This window comes from Aedes albopictus, chromosome 2 (genome assembly GCF_035046485.1).
Source record: "Aedes albopictus strain Foshan chromosome 2, AalbF5, whole genome shotgun sequence".
In the NCBI taxonomy this organism is placed as follows: Eukaryota; Metazoa; Arthropoda; class Insecta; order Diptera; family Culicidae; genus Aedes; species Aedes albopictus.
This window is the reverse complement of record NC_085137.1, coordinates 514,908,297-514,922,080: the sequence shown is the minus strand read 5'-3', so window position 1 is coordinate 514,922,080 and position 13,784 is coordinate 514,908,297. Positions and strand designations below refer to the sequence as shown.

Sequence of the window (13,784 nt, the reverse complement as noted above, 5' to 3'; positions counted from 1 at the left end):
TTGGTAAGCAATGCGATCCATGCAACCGTACAACACACAATTGTGTCACCTCAAAATTAGGAAGAATGGTGAGACCATGAAATTTTTTAATGAAAGTTTATGGATTGAAAAAGATTTTGCGTCATCTCGCAATGGGGAGGACAGGTGAACCAATATGCTACTTGCCATGAAATCGATATATTGAATCAAAACTTTGTGCCGACACTAACAGTGACGGACTGCACAAACTAAGGCAAAATACTAACGCATAATAACGGATCAAATCAGTGTGGCCAACGCCGGAAGGTGGTGGACTGTACAAAAATACAGGAGAATGTATATAAAATTAAACAAAATAAATGAAAAATTTGGCCGACACCTGAAGTGACGAACTTTGCAGATCTTGTTGAGTAAATATATGAAAGATGATTACAAACTAATAGAAACATTTACTGCTTTTTCAAAGAAAAACAAGGAACAAGCTCACCGACATTAATCATTCACTTGAGCACCCGTTGACCTATCGCTAAAAACGATACGATCGTGCGACACTATTTTTCGACACTCGCAAAGAACAACACAATACTGCACACTAAACACCCGCGCATCTATTGTTTTGATTTCCAGGCGAGACAATCTAAATTTAACATTTTTTTCTTGATAAGGTACTTAATTTGTAGTCCGTTCAAAGTCTAACACCATACATCAAACCGTTTTTAATTAGATTTTGTTTTAGATTTTATAGAGGCATTTTCAAAACTTCCCCTGTGTTATAGGGATAGGATTTTTTCAAAACACCATCGTTCTTCTTCTTCTTCTTCATGCAACATCAAATCACCAATATCGTCAACAGAAGACGCTAGTTTGAAACGTCAAACGCAAAGAAAACCGATATGCGCGCCTCTGGTTGTGAAAGCCACAACTATGTTGATTTGAAATGATCTTTGAAAGCGTGGTCAATGGGAATTTCGCCAGTGTTACGTCTGTTTGTTTGTGATTGAGTTATACTATTTCATAAACACCTGCGGTGTAAAATTTGGTTATTCTTAATGAATAATAAATATCATGACTTTTTATAATTATGCCATATTTTTGCTAGAATATTAGGACTACGGGTAACTAAACGGTTTTAAAGAGGATTCTCTCTGTTTATTATCGGATTCTAAAGATTTTGTTTTATTTTTGCACTGTTAATGTCAAACATTAAAATTGAACACTTATGTTAAATTCAATGAATTTACATACTTTAGATTTTTCTCAAGCATAATTCAGTATCTTAGCATAACAGCTGACCCGCTTCTTATTCAATCCACAATGTTCAACATCACCGCGCTTCGAAATAGTCGCTTCGCTTCCAAAAGTCAACGAGTTGGGAATAGGTAAACAGTCAAAAGTGTGACATTGATGGCCTTTTCAATCATGTTGCCGCTTATGCTTCACCACGCAAATGAGCATAAAAAGCTGCATTCCTGTCCGGCAGTGTGGCCAGTTTACCAAAGTACAGAATTTTATACACCTCCGAGATCTCTTCGCAATTTTGGCAACTCCACCGCCTAACCCAAACAGATCGTCAACCACACAGCAAACAACACACACGGCGCGCTTACCTACCTGATGAGAAACGGGTCCTCCGAGCACGTTTCGGAGTTCTGGAAACGAAATATTTAAACACTCCAGCGCCTCTCCACGAACCCGTCGTTGCGCGCATGGAGAATGGTGCGCGCCGGCGGCCCTTTCTCATCTTTGTGTCTCTCTATCTCGCGCCTCAGCTCAGCTCCTCTTCGCTGATGGCCGTCGGAGCCGGTCGAATCCATCCTTCCCGGAATTCTGTCTGGGATTTCCAGTTCTTTCAGTTTTTTTTCATAGCTTTTTTGTTTACATTTCTAATACACGACGAGCTCGTTGTTGGTGGCATATCAGCTGCATTCCATTGCCCTCCCGTTTGTATTTCTCACTTTCATCCGCCCTTTCATATGATTCTTGGTGTTTTTTTTTTCTCCTAGCTGTGCTGCACTCTCTCACGTAGGCTCGATGGAGGATTTGTCTCTGCTCTGTTCTGGGTCCTAAATCTAACCCCGTAGCGGATGGTGATAATCACGCCGATGATGAAGGGTCCTTGTACTCTGTCTGCACTGCACTGCTCTTGCAATGCGTGGGATGGGAAAATTGATTATTAGAAATTTGTATGCTTGCATTGGTTTCGGTGTTTTTTTGGCTCAAGTGGTAGGTAGACAAAAATATGATTTTCTCATAACTGTTTCTCGTGTTTTTTTTTTTGTTTTCGTCGGGAAGGGTATTTAAGGGTCGTGTGAACTTTCAGCTGATGGTAACGTGACACGGTTTTGATAAACCAACATCAGATAGGGTTGATTGTCAACAAGTTGGCCGCAATTAATTCTAGAATAATGATTTTCTACTGGGAGGAAAGATCCCGATTATAATTTTTGTTTTTTTTTTCTGTCTTTTTCAGGTATGTAACAACATCGTACGAAATTGTTATGACGTATAGCAGGGCTATACAATGAAAGGTATTTTTATCAATATGTTTGTTTATTATGTACACAATATTTCCTACAATGTTGAATACGATGTCTAGATGTCTACAACATAAAAAACTAAAACCTGGATTTTTATGTGGTTTTACCTGGAACATAAATAAATGAAACAGAAATATGAACACTGTTCTTACTGTACATCAGAGTTCTCTTATTTTTCTTAATTATTTTGTTAGTGAACACTTCAGTTAAAAAAGTAGTAAATCGATATTTTAATCGCTTGTTTACGAATACACAGCCAATTTCAATTACCGAAACTAATCAAATGCGTTAAGTTAAAGAACTTTGCATTTGAATGCATGGGATTCTATGATCATTACAAACACACAAGAGCCATATATGAATGAGGATGTCCCCCCTCGTCCCTCCCATCATATCGTGTCTCTGCGGTCTAGCAGACCTGACACTACAGTACAATTTCTACGTTTTTGGACGTGTACGAACAATGTACGAAAAACAACGCAGTCAGTCGGACATTGTTTTGTAGATGGGCTAGATCACGCCCGAAGCCGATCAACGTAAAGGCAATTTTAATCTTTTTTGACGAATGTTTGAACGATAAGTGCTACCTTGTCTTGCGTCGCATCTCGTGTGTGTAGTAAAGTTTTTACGTTAGCATAAACTGTAAAAGTTAATAGTATAACGTTGAACTTCAGTAGTTTCCCACAATTACTACTGATTTCTCGGCATTTCATGATAGATTTTCAATTCGAGTTCAGTTACATAAATTACTGAACACGTAACTTAGGAGCATAGGATTTCTCATGTTCCCCGTGAAACTAGTAACAATACAGAACGATTTAGATTTCGTTTAAAACCGGATTGGTAAAGTTTATAGATACAGTTCTTGCAATTCTTAGGGATATTTCCAAATCTTCGGGATGAGTTTCTGACTGACTGTTTCCGTTGGGTTTTAAGATCTTATCTGTTGATTGGCCTTTAGTATAAGATTTCACGATTCTTGAGAATCCGTGAGGAAATTTCTGACTGAATTTCTAGAGCGTACATCTGACCTCCATGAATTGCTGCAGAAATGCCCGATCAATTCACAATCATTATTGCTGTGTAAATGTGTAGTCAAATAGGAAAACGATTCCTAAGAGCACGGCTTCGATTCCCGCGCAGCTGCCAGGAAAAGTTTTCGGCTGTGCGATTGGGCGTTGCATAGTCTGCCTATGATCGCATAATTGTCCCATATGAATAGGAAACCCAGCAAAGATGGGACTGATATGCGATCATGGGTAGTAGTGGTCTGTTGCCTAGTGTCGGGTTTCATTCAAAGAGCAAATAGGGTATTCTATTCAATAGTGGAAACTTAACCTATAGTGGACCCCTAGCAATTATTCTCAAATTTTCTGCTCAAATCTGCTTCTATCGGTAAACTTCCACTGGGAGACCATAGCTCATGTTCCTAGACAGAATGTACATCGGGTTTCTTTCCACCAAACATCAGTATTTAAGCTATATTTTCATTTGCAGAAGGTTTCAAAATATTCTATCGGCGACCATTTTTCCATGCATTTTAAATGCGAGAGAAATTGGTCAAACATTAGAATTTCATGCAAAATTGTATGTCAAACAACTCAAAATTCTGTGGAAGAAACCCGATGTGCATTCAATTTTTATAAGATGATAGTTCAGACATAGCGTGCAGTTCTATGTGACGGAACTAGGCTGAAAAGCGATAATTTGATTATTTAGGCAACGATGTAGATGTGAACAAGTCTGCGGGTCCATTATTGGTTAAATAATGGCACCGATTCAACATGGTAAGAGAATACGATCTACCCAATAGTGGACTCCAACAACCCAATAGTGAACCCCAGGGAGTCCACTAGTGGATAATTTGATCGTGACTTAAAACAATTATTTTATGAGAAACTAACTGTCTCGGCAAACGTCCTACTGCCTGCCTACTGTTTTTTTGTTTATGTGTATTTTAACATAACGCTAATTCTACACTTAAGCCTGCCTACTGTGTTTTTTTTTGTCATACAGCTTCATAGGGACGTCCCTCGCAAAGTAATTTCTATGGGAGCTCTCCTTTCCAAAGACCCCTCCGATATCAAGCTAAGAACAACCTTCCCCGATCCCAAAAACATCCACATACACACTTAAAATAAAGTACCGTATACAGCAGTTCCATTCTCGGTAAAAGTTCAAATTACCGAATGTTTAGCAAAACATTTCCGAAGTTTGGCGAAAAATTACCGAACGTTCGATAAACTGTATTGAATTATTGGTCATGTTTACCGAACGTTCGACAAAAAAATTACTGAACTTCGGTAAAACTGTGCAGAACTTCGGTAATCCAAACTTTTATTGAAAATCAAACAGCCGAATAAGTGACTCTGCAATAAGTGTGTACAAAATTTCACATCGATCGGTTCAGCAGTTTCCGAATCCATAAGGGTCAGACAGACAGACAGACAGAAATTCATGTTTGTATGTATATATAGATTTAGAAGATATGAGGTGTTTTTGTTCGGTTTTTGTGTGCAATATGTCGGACAGATATAGAGATTTGTTGTGCAGACAATTTGATTAGAATATCATAATGCTTTTGTGATCATTAGTGCAAATTTCAGTTACAAAAGAGCGATTTCTTCACCCTGGCATAAGCGTTAAACCAGGTTTAACTATGTATATGAGTAAGCCTGGCTTACCGAAATCGGCTCTAAGGGGTCTACTATTGGTACCCTAGCTCACTGGAAGCACTAAATGTGTCCGTGTCCTTCGAATCCCGCTCTGTAATGCTTATCCTTTGAGACAGATACGCGTATTTCGACTACCACTTGTAATCTTCCTCAGTGTCAGTTATTCACTGAGAAAGATTACAAGTGGTAGTCGAAATACGCGTATCTGTCAAAGGATAAGCATAGCAGGGTGGAATTAAAAGGTACAAAATTGATTGCACTCATTCGAAAGGGGTATTTTGCTTAGAGGGTTCGAAAAGTCTGTACAAGATCGAAACCGTGTTTTTTAAAGTCCCAACTGGAATTAGAATTTCATTATTCCAAAAGAATTTCTGACGAATCTGATAGACGATATCCATACAAGATTTCCGGTGGTTTATTATCAACTTTTTAGCAGTTATTGAATGAATTCTGATATGATTCATAGTGGAACTCTTAAAGTGTTCCGTTTGATTCCTCTGACAAAAGATCAGGTAAATTTTGTGGAGAGACTTTTCCTTAAATTGTGAATTAAAGTCTTGGAGTCTCTTCCAGAATGAATATCCAAAACAACACTTAAGCAAAATTTCAAGAAATAGACTGCGTTTCGCTTGCAATTCACATTCAGGTTTCAGCTGATAACATGGACTGAATACATGTGCCTTTTTCTTGATAATTCAAAAAAGTCGGTTGGTGTTGTGGTGATCAAACGATGACCGATGACCGTTGGAATATAACTAGCAAGATTAACTAGTAGCAGAGTTGGTACAGTACATGCAGTTCAGTAACTGAGGAATCGCATATGAATAATAATAATCATGAACGAGGGTTCAAAGGAAACAAACAAAAACCGCACGGCTTTCAGATTAGGCCGCAAGATGTCTTTCTTCGCTCTGACACCAACAATAACAACGACCATAGCTGATGCAAAGAGAGTAGCTGATGCAAAGTTCAAATTACGCCTTGCACTCCGAGAGTGCATGCAATGTGGTTTACAGATCATTTGTTTACTTAGAAGTATGAGCTCATCGCCCAACATGCCGGATGATATAGGTACCTTCTTGGAAGGATTTTATCTTTTTCAGGCCAGAAGCCCCCGGGAGTTTTCAATTTGAATGGATAAACAAGTTCATTCACGAAAAATGCCCATTCTTTTGGTTCCAACGAAGATTATGAATGCATTTCTTATGTGGACGCCAGCTTCCTGTCTGCATCCATCAGACAAAATCCCAATTTATGAATGAATTGAATCGAGACCCTTTGATGGGCTGAAGCTATCTTCTATCTCCCTAACATAACCAAACAAAACCCGAATCGCTCTAATTTAAATATTTAGAATTTCGTTCCAGAACTTCACTCATTGTGTGGAAGAGAGGAAGCCGCTCCTTTGTTGCCGTAGCCACCGCGCTATCAATTGAATCATCGTCGCCTTTATTCGAGCACTCAACGGCTAGCTAGGGCAGAGTGGAGAATTGTCAGTTATGGTTGGAAAACTTTAGTTTACTAACGCCCCGACGTTCTCTATAGTAGGTACTTTTCTTCAAGATAGTGGGATCGTCTTTGGACTATGCTCCTCCTTAGTTACAGACGATGATCGCTGGCTTGGATCGGCACCGATTCCGCTACCAAACCAAACAGTGAGACAAACGGAGCACAACATTCATTCATGCATGGTTCGTCGAACATCCGCCCAAAAAGACTACGCCCTGGAACATTCACAAGAACCATATGGATTTTGTTTTCTTCGTTTTGGCGTTCTCTACTTTGATCCATGTTTAGTCATATAACTAAAAAGGGAAAATTGTTTCCCTTCCAGATTAGATTTCATTCATGAGTTCGTTGAGTCAGAACGCTCGAAGTAGGCTTCGAAGAAAGCAATTTCCATGCCTACTTTGAATATGCTTCTTTCTTCGGCTAACAGAGAGTGTTATCAGAAGGCGCCTACTGGGAACGAACCCATGCAAGGATAACTGCTATGGCTAAGATACCCTTCACGGTGGCGACGACCGTCGCGTCGTTCGATAAATGCTATGTACACACATAAATGCACGAAAAAAATGCACCTTGGTACATAAACTGCTTCTGCATCGAGGACAGGGCGCACGAGAACGAGGGGTCGTGCATATTCTTCCGAAGGACAGGGAATGGGGAGAATCGTGCGCGCGCGACGGCGATGTTCGCCTGTTCATATTGGTTATACTCGCCGCTTACTGCTGGCTCTCCACATACCAAGCGATATCGTGCGGTGAAAGAGGGTGCACTCTCCTCGGAAAACCTCTCGGGACTTGTGGGAACGATCGATCGAGATGGCATATTTTTTTCTCCTTTCGTTCTTTCGTCGAGCGCATTCTTTTGACCCTCAGCTCAGCACAGCAGCTAAACTTTGCTCTGCTGTTTCCCACACTTCAACTGCTGAAGTGAACCAGAATGCCTCCTTCGTTGAATGTAGTTGTACCACGGAGAAATGCTTTCTGTCCTGTCGCCACTGTAGTGGTGGGTTTCATTCATCGTAATCGTTTACAAACATCGTGAGTAAAAACCACGATGGCACACGCGTTCTTTGCCTTTTCCGCTTTGATGGCGTGTGTGTACCCATCGACCCCGGATGCCAGGCCTGGAATGGAAGGGATCGGTCGAATAATTGGTATCGTGTTTTCTACAAAGGTTTTTCGTCATCATTGTGCAATTTTTTCGGAAACTGAAATACGAAAATATGGCAATGGTATTTAGATGAGCTCGGTCATCCAAATTGTTTTTGAGTTCAGAACATACGGTGTACAGTTGCAACACAGACAAACAGACGTATCACTTGGAACAAAATGCGATAAAAATCATCGTCACGCAAACCCAATCGCCCAATGCTAATTATGCTGTGGTACGCAAACCCACTGAGTAGATGGCGGTAGTGAGCAAACGTCAAACAGGAGCAAAAGCGATGTGAGCGCCATGAGCGAGCGATTTGCGAACTACGGAATATTTAAATAATCCGTTAAAAAGGGAAACGATGAGAAGTGAGTAGAGTGAGACGTCTGTTTGTCTGTGGTTGCAATATAATGTTTTTTCGTCACAAAACATTTTAAGATCATTAGAGATATTCTAAGTCTTCCAGAACATTCTGAAATTCAGAACACAGGTTCTACATCGGAAATCAATCTTGCTCTAGTTACAATACGTAATCCATGATATTTATTGAGCACCAAGGACGTTATAAGAAACTTCTTTGTGTAGAGTTACGCAACATAATCATCTGTTATGATTGAGTATTAAGTAAGGAAGCTCAGTGAGCAGGGCAGATGAGCTCGGTGCTCTAATGATTCCTGTTCTGGGTTCAATTCCTGGTCCGTCTCCCTCCTACTTTGAGTATTTCCGAATTCCCTCCGGAAACCTTCCGAGGCATCCTTCGTGGTTTCACAAATTTCTTCCAGAAGTTTATTCTGGGATTACCTGGGAGTTCTCAATGAGATTCTTTCGAGGGTTCATTTAGGATTCGTTCAGAAGTTCCCTCTGGGATCCATCCAGGAGTTTATTCTAAGATTCTTAAAAGGTTCCATCTGAGATACCTTCAGGAACTGCTTCCATGATTCCTTCTGTGATTTCGAGGGATTTTTTTTTGGAAAATTTCCTCAAGGAGTTCCGGAAATGGTTCAGGAGTTCCGTTTGAGAAACTAGAAATAGTTTTTTTTGGAACGTATTCAGAAGTTTTGTTTTCACTTCAAGAAGGTTTTTGTGGAAAAGAGGAACCTTCTTAAATTCCACCTGAAATTCCTTTTGGGATCCTTCCAGCAATTTCATCCGGAATTCCTTTCGGGATTCCTCCAGGAGCTCCTTCCAAAAATCCGTGAGGTGTTCCTTCCAGGAATTCCATGCGAGATTCCTCCCGCAGTTCTTCTTGGGTTTTTTAGGATTTTTTTTTCTAAGATATAGGAATCTTCCACCAACTTATATCAGTATATATTCCTTCTTGAGAAAACCCGGAAGAAATCACTTGAAGTCCTAGAAGGAACCTCTGAAAAAGTTCCTGGCTCATAGACGGAACCTTTTAAGAATTTCAGCATCAACTCCTGGAAAAAAAAACTTATAATCCTCAAAAACAATCTCAGATGGAGCATCCTGAGGAAACACATAAGGAAATCCTATAGGAATCCTAGAATGCGGAGAAAGCACGGGAAGATTGATGATGAACCTGGGCTTGTTAGTGGAATACCTCGAGTCAAGTCAAGACACTGAAGACGACCTTACAGTTGAGGTCGAAATACGTATCTGTCAAAGGATGCAAATTCTTAGTGGAATTCAAAGGAACAGTACTTAACAAGATTTTCTTTTTACTTACGGGAGGAATTCCTGGAAAAATCTTATGAAAAATTGCTGGGGTGATCCAAAAAATAAACTATTTGAAACATCTTACAGTTATTTCTATATAGAGTTACAATTCGTATTCAATGATAGTTTTTGAGCACCAAGGACATAATAAGAGTGCTCCCTATGTAGAGTTATGCAACATAATCTTCTGTTATGATTGAATATCCTAAAAGCTCAGTGAGCAGATGGGCTTGGTGATCGGGAGTCATACCGTTTCTTATTCGTATGCTGAAGCTTCGTGATCTGTCTCACTCCTCCTACTTTGAGTCTTTTCGAGTTCCATTCGGAACATCCTTCGCTGTTTCTCCATAAATTTCTTCCAGTGCTTGTCCAGGAGTTTCTTCTGGGATTACCTGGGAGTTCTTAGTGAGATTCTTTCGGGGGTTCATTTTGGATTCCTCCAGAAGTTCCCTCTGGGATCCTTCCAGGAGTTTCCTCTGAGATTCTTGGACGGTTCCATCTGAGATTCCTTCAGGAACTGCTTCAAGGATTTATTCTGAGATTCTTTCTATGACTTCAAGGGATTTCTTGCGGAATTTCTCAAGGAGTTCCAGAAATAGTCCAGGAATACCGTCTGGGAATCTCCTAATAGTTTCTTTTATAATTTCTTCAGAAGTTTTTGTTTTACTTCAAGGAGGTTTTTCTCGAAAAAATGAATCCCGGGAAGAGCTGTTGGAGGAAAACCAGATAACACCTGAAGTTCCTTCTGGCAACCTTTCAGCAATTTTACCAGGGATTTCCTCAGGGATTCCTGCAGGAGTTTTTTTTTCGAAGTAATTCTTTCCGAGCTTCCTTCAGAAACTCCATCTTTATTAGATTTCTATAGGAATTCTTTCTAAGATCCAGGAATCCTCCACGAACTTATTTCAGTATTGCTCCAAAAACTGCTCCGGGATTCCTCCAGGAACTCCTACCGGACGAATTTCTGAGATTGCTTCGAAAATTACTTTCGGGATTCCTAGGATAATTCCACCGGGAATTTAGTCTGCGATTCCTCTAGGAACTACTTCAGGGGTTATTCTGGAAACTCCTCCGAGAATTTCTTCTGGCTTTCTGTCAGAAACTGCTTCCAGTTTTTCATCAGGAACTTTCTCGTGGATCCCTCCGGGAACTTCCTCCGAGATTATTCAGGGAACTTTTCTGGAATTCTTTCAGAAACTGCTTCCAGCATTTCTCGAAGAACTCTTTCGAAGATTTATATTTGAACTCTTTTCTGGATTCTTTCAAGATTTCACTCTGGAATTCTTTCATATGTTGCTAATGGAAATACTCCAGAAGTTTATTAGGCAGTTTCTTAATGGAATTCCTCATGAAGTTCCTACAGGAGTTCCTTGATGAAATCCTCTGGTTTTCCTCCAACAGTTCCTTCCGAAATTCCATTTTTCCAAGGAAGTTAAAAAATCTTCTGGAGACATTCCTTAAGAAACATTGTAGGAATCTCGGATGAAATTCCTGGAGGATTCCCTTAACTCCAGTCCTTAGTCCTGGGAGGAGTTGCTGACTTTTAGATGAAACCTTTAAAGAATTTCAGGAAAAACTCCAGGAAGGATCCCTGAGAAAACTTCTGAAAGAACCCCAAAAAGAATCTCACATAGAGCATCCTAAGGAATCACATAGAATTCCTAAAGGAATCCTAGAATGCCGAAAAACCATAGGAGGAATTTCTGGGAGAATCTTAGAAAAAATTGCTTGTATCATAAAAAAAAAACTATTGGAGGCATCTCGGAATTAATTCCTAGAGAATTTTCAGAAGGAACTTTGGAGGAATCCAGGAACTCCGTGAAATAATGTCAGAAGGTACCCCTTACACACAGAATACCGTGTCCGGTAAAATTTCGACGAAAATAGAACAGCTGAATACAGCTATAATGCATTGTTTACCTTTTGCACCCGGTTTTGACAGTTGGTGTACTGAGCGTCAGTAAAAAGATACTGGGAGTACTTACAGCACAGGTAATGGATAATAATACCACAGACAAACAGACGTAACTCTTAGAGGAAATTCATCAAAAACTTGTGCCCGGTGTCAGTTTCATGAGCACACTGCCACAGTTTGCCACCTGTTGGTAGAACCGCGCGCGACACTGTCGCCCATGATGGATCTCGATTTGACATTCTGCTGACACGCACACTACTACACAAATTGCCTGTAATTTCGTTTGCATCATTCAGCAACGTGTACACTGGCAAACGTCAAAGCGATCGAACACTAGCGCATCTGGTGGAACGATCGCGCAAATCAAATGAAATTTGAATTGATCGTTAAATGCATGTGCCAATCCGTTTTGAAGAGTGTTACGTCTGTTTGTCTGTGATAATACATTCTTTTGTTTATTTTATTTTTTACAAAAACATGTTGTTTCAATCATTTTAAACAATTTCCGAATTCAAGCCTTACTTTACCAAACATTGTATGTAATACAATTAATGCACAGATAAAATCCATGTTGAAGTTTGCTGTTTTCATAGCAATTCATACATTGAGCATTCCACAAAAGTGTAAATTTTAATCGCAATGCGAAAACCGTGAACAGAACCTTACGTGCCCAATTTTGTACAGATTTTGTACAATTTTGTAGGCTCCGAAAGAGAAACAAACAAATTTTGATAGGTATTTGGTGATGCGATCAAATTTGAATTTTCCCATGAAATGTTGAATCAACCTTGAAAGCATACGGTAATTTGGCAATCTTCGATCAACATTTCCAAGTTCTGGGAGTGAATCAGCACATTACGCCTTATTTCAATTCTTAGCATGCCATGATTCACACCGTTCTAGAATGCAACCTTGAATGGATTAGTACGCATATTCTTCTTCTGCTTTTTCTATTCTAGATAATTTACCCGACGCATTAAAGATTCCCCCTCTCGAGTTACGTCATTTGTGACCAACAAGGCTAGTATTTCCTGTGCGCTGTTGGTGATCAGCAAAATATTTTCGTTTTGTGTGGCCCTCCGTTCGACGACTACTACGACGCGGTAGCGACGATCACAGACAAACTGACTTTTAAAGGCAAGCTTGGGAAAAGTAGCAGCAATTCGCTCGCTTCGGTTGTATTTGTACATGCTCGTCTCTTCCAATCCAACTCCACACGGAGTGATGGCTGGCAATGTTTATTATGCTGATGTTGATGATTTCCTTTTGCGCCCGTCTACCGGAGTTTGTCTGTGCGCTGTACGGAGTGAAATACACATAAAACATTTTTACGATTTTCACTTGGTTCGTTGCCGTCAGTCGGGCATAACATTTCAAAATGACCTATCGACGTATCCGTACATTGTATAACGGACATTGTTTCGTCGTTATTGAACACGACCTTTTGGAAAGTTACGCTTGAAATGATACGTGTATAAACGAGGGGATTCCATTGTGGGCTGTATGTATTCGTGAACGGAGCTCGGCGCATATTTCTTCTCGTCCGGGGATTCTCCGTACGCTACACAACTGGTTTGGCAATTCAGTTTCGGTTTACCCTCGGAGCTCTTGAGTGCGCGCGAACCCAACTACCCTCTACTGTGTGAAAAGTTTCCCTTTGAATGAGTGTTTTTTTTTCGGCAAGAGTGCCATTTGCAAGGGGGAAGAAACTAGTTTAATTACGTCATAACAGTAATTACTATTAGGGGAACGGCATTGGACTGTGTTGTGCTACGCTTCGCTTCACAATAGAAGTAACACACGACGTGCGAGAACTACGTTTTTGCAATCTAAGTTGAAGGAATATTGTATTGTGGATTTGCAAAACCAAGTGAGTTTATTTGCTGACGAAGTTAATTGGAAGAAATCGATCTACGATGTTGGTTGCCTGCCTCCAGGTAAGAGGTACTAGTGTTGTTTTACATCAAAATATACGAAGGAAATTCGAACAGTGTGGAAACGTATGGTGGAAAGATGCTAATTTAATTTGTAGAAGAATGAAAACGGTGATTCTAAGACTTGTTATCGTGCTTAACACCAAGAAGAAAACAAGCTACTTTTGTGGTTTCTATATGAAACTGAACATAAGCAACCACCCTAAATCATCGAACAACTTCCTGTTTGAGTTGATAGGGTCGATAGCGAAAAACTACACTCAACACAGTTGGCTGTGGGATTTCGAAAGCTTCCTACTTTCACTTGGCGTGCATCAAAGGTAAAGAGTTCGCGAGTTACTATGAAATAAACAACTAGAAAAAAACAATGTCATTGGGCACACTATGCTCAGCGCCTACTACACCT

The 13,784-nt window shown here is 40.1% G+C and overlaps 1 protein-coding gene across 3 annotated transcripts in view; it reads left to right on the top strand.

Annotated features, from left to right (window-relative positions):
- LOC109411467 (death-associated inhibitor of apoptosis 1) overlaps positions 1 to 13,784 on the top strand; it is a 78,211-nt gene that overhangs the window by 47,131 nt on the left and 17,296 nt on the right. The window contains exon 1 of one of the 3 annotated variants that reach the window (XM_019684993.3): positions 12,970 to 13,381. The exons of 1 other annotated variant lie outside the window; for it this stretch is intronic. The gene's annotated coding sequence lies outside the window, so the exon portion shown is untranslated. Of the gene's footprint in view, positions 1 to 12,969; positions 13,389 to 13,784 lie in introns of those variants that run through there. One more of the 3 variants, XM_062854559.1, reaches the window with a different exon arrangement.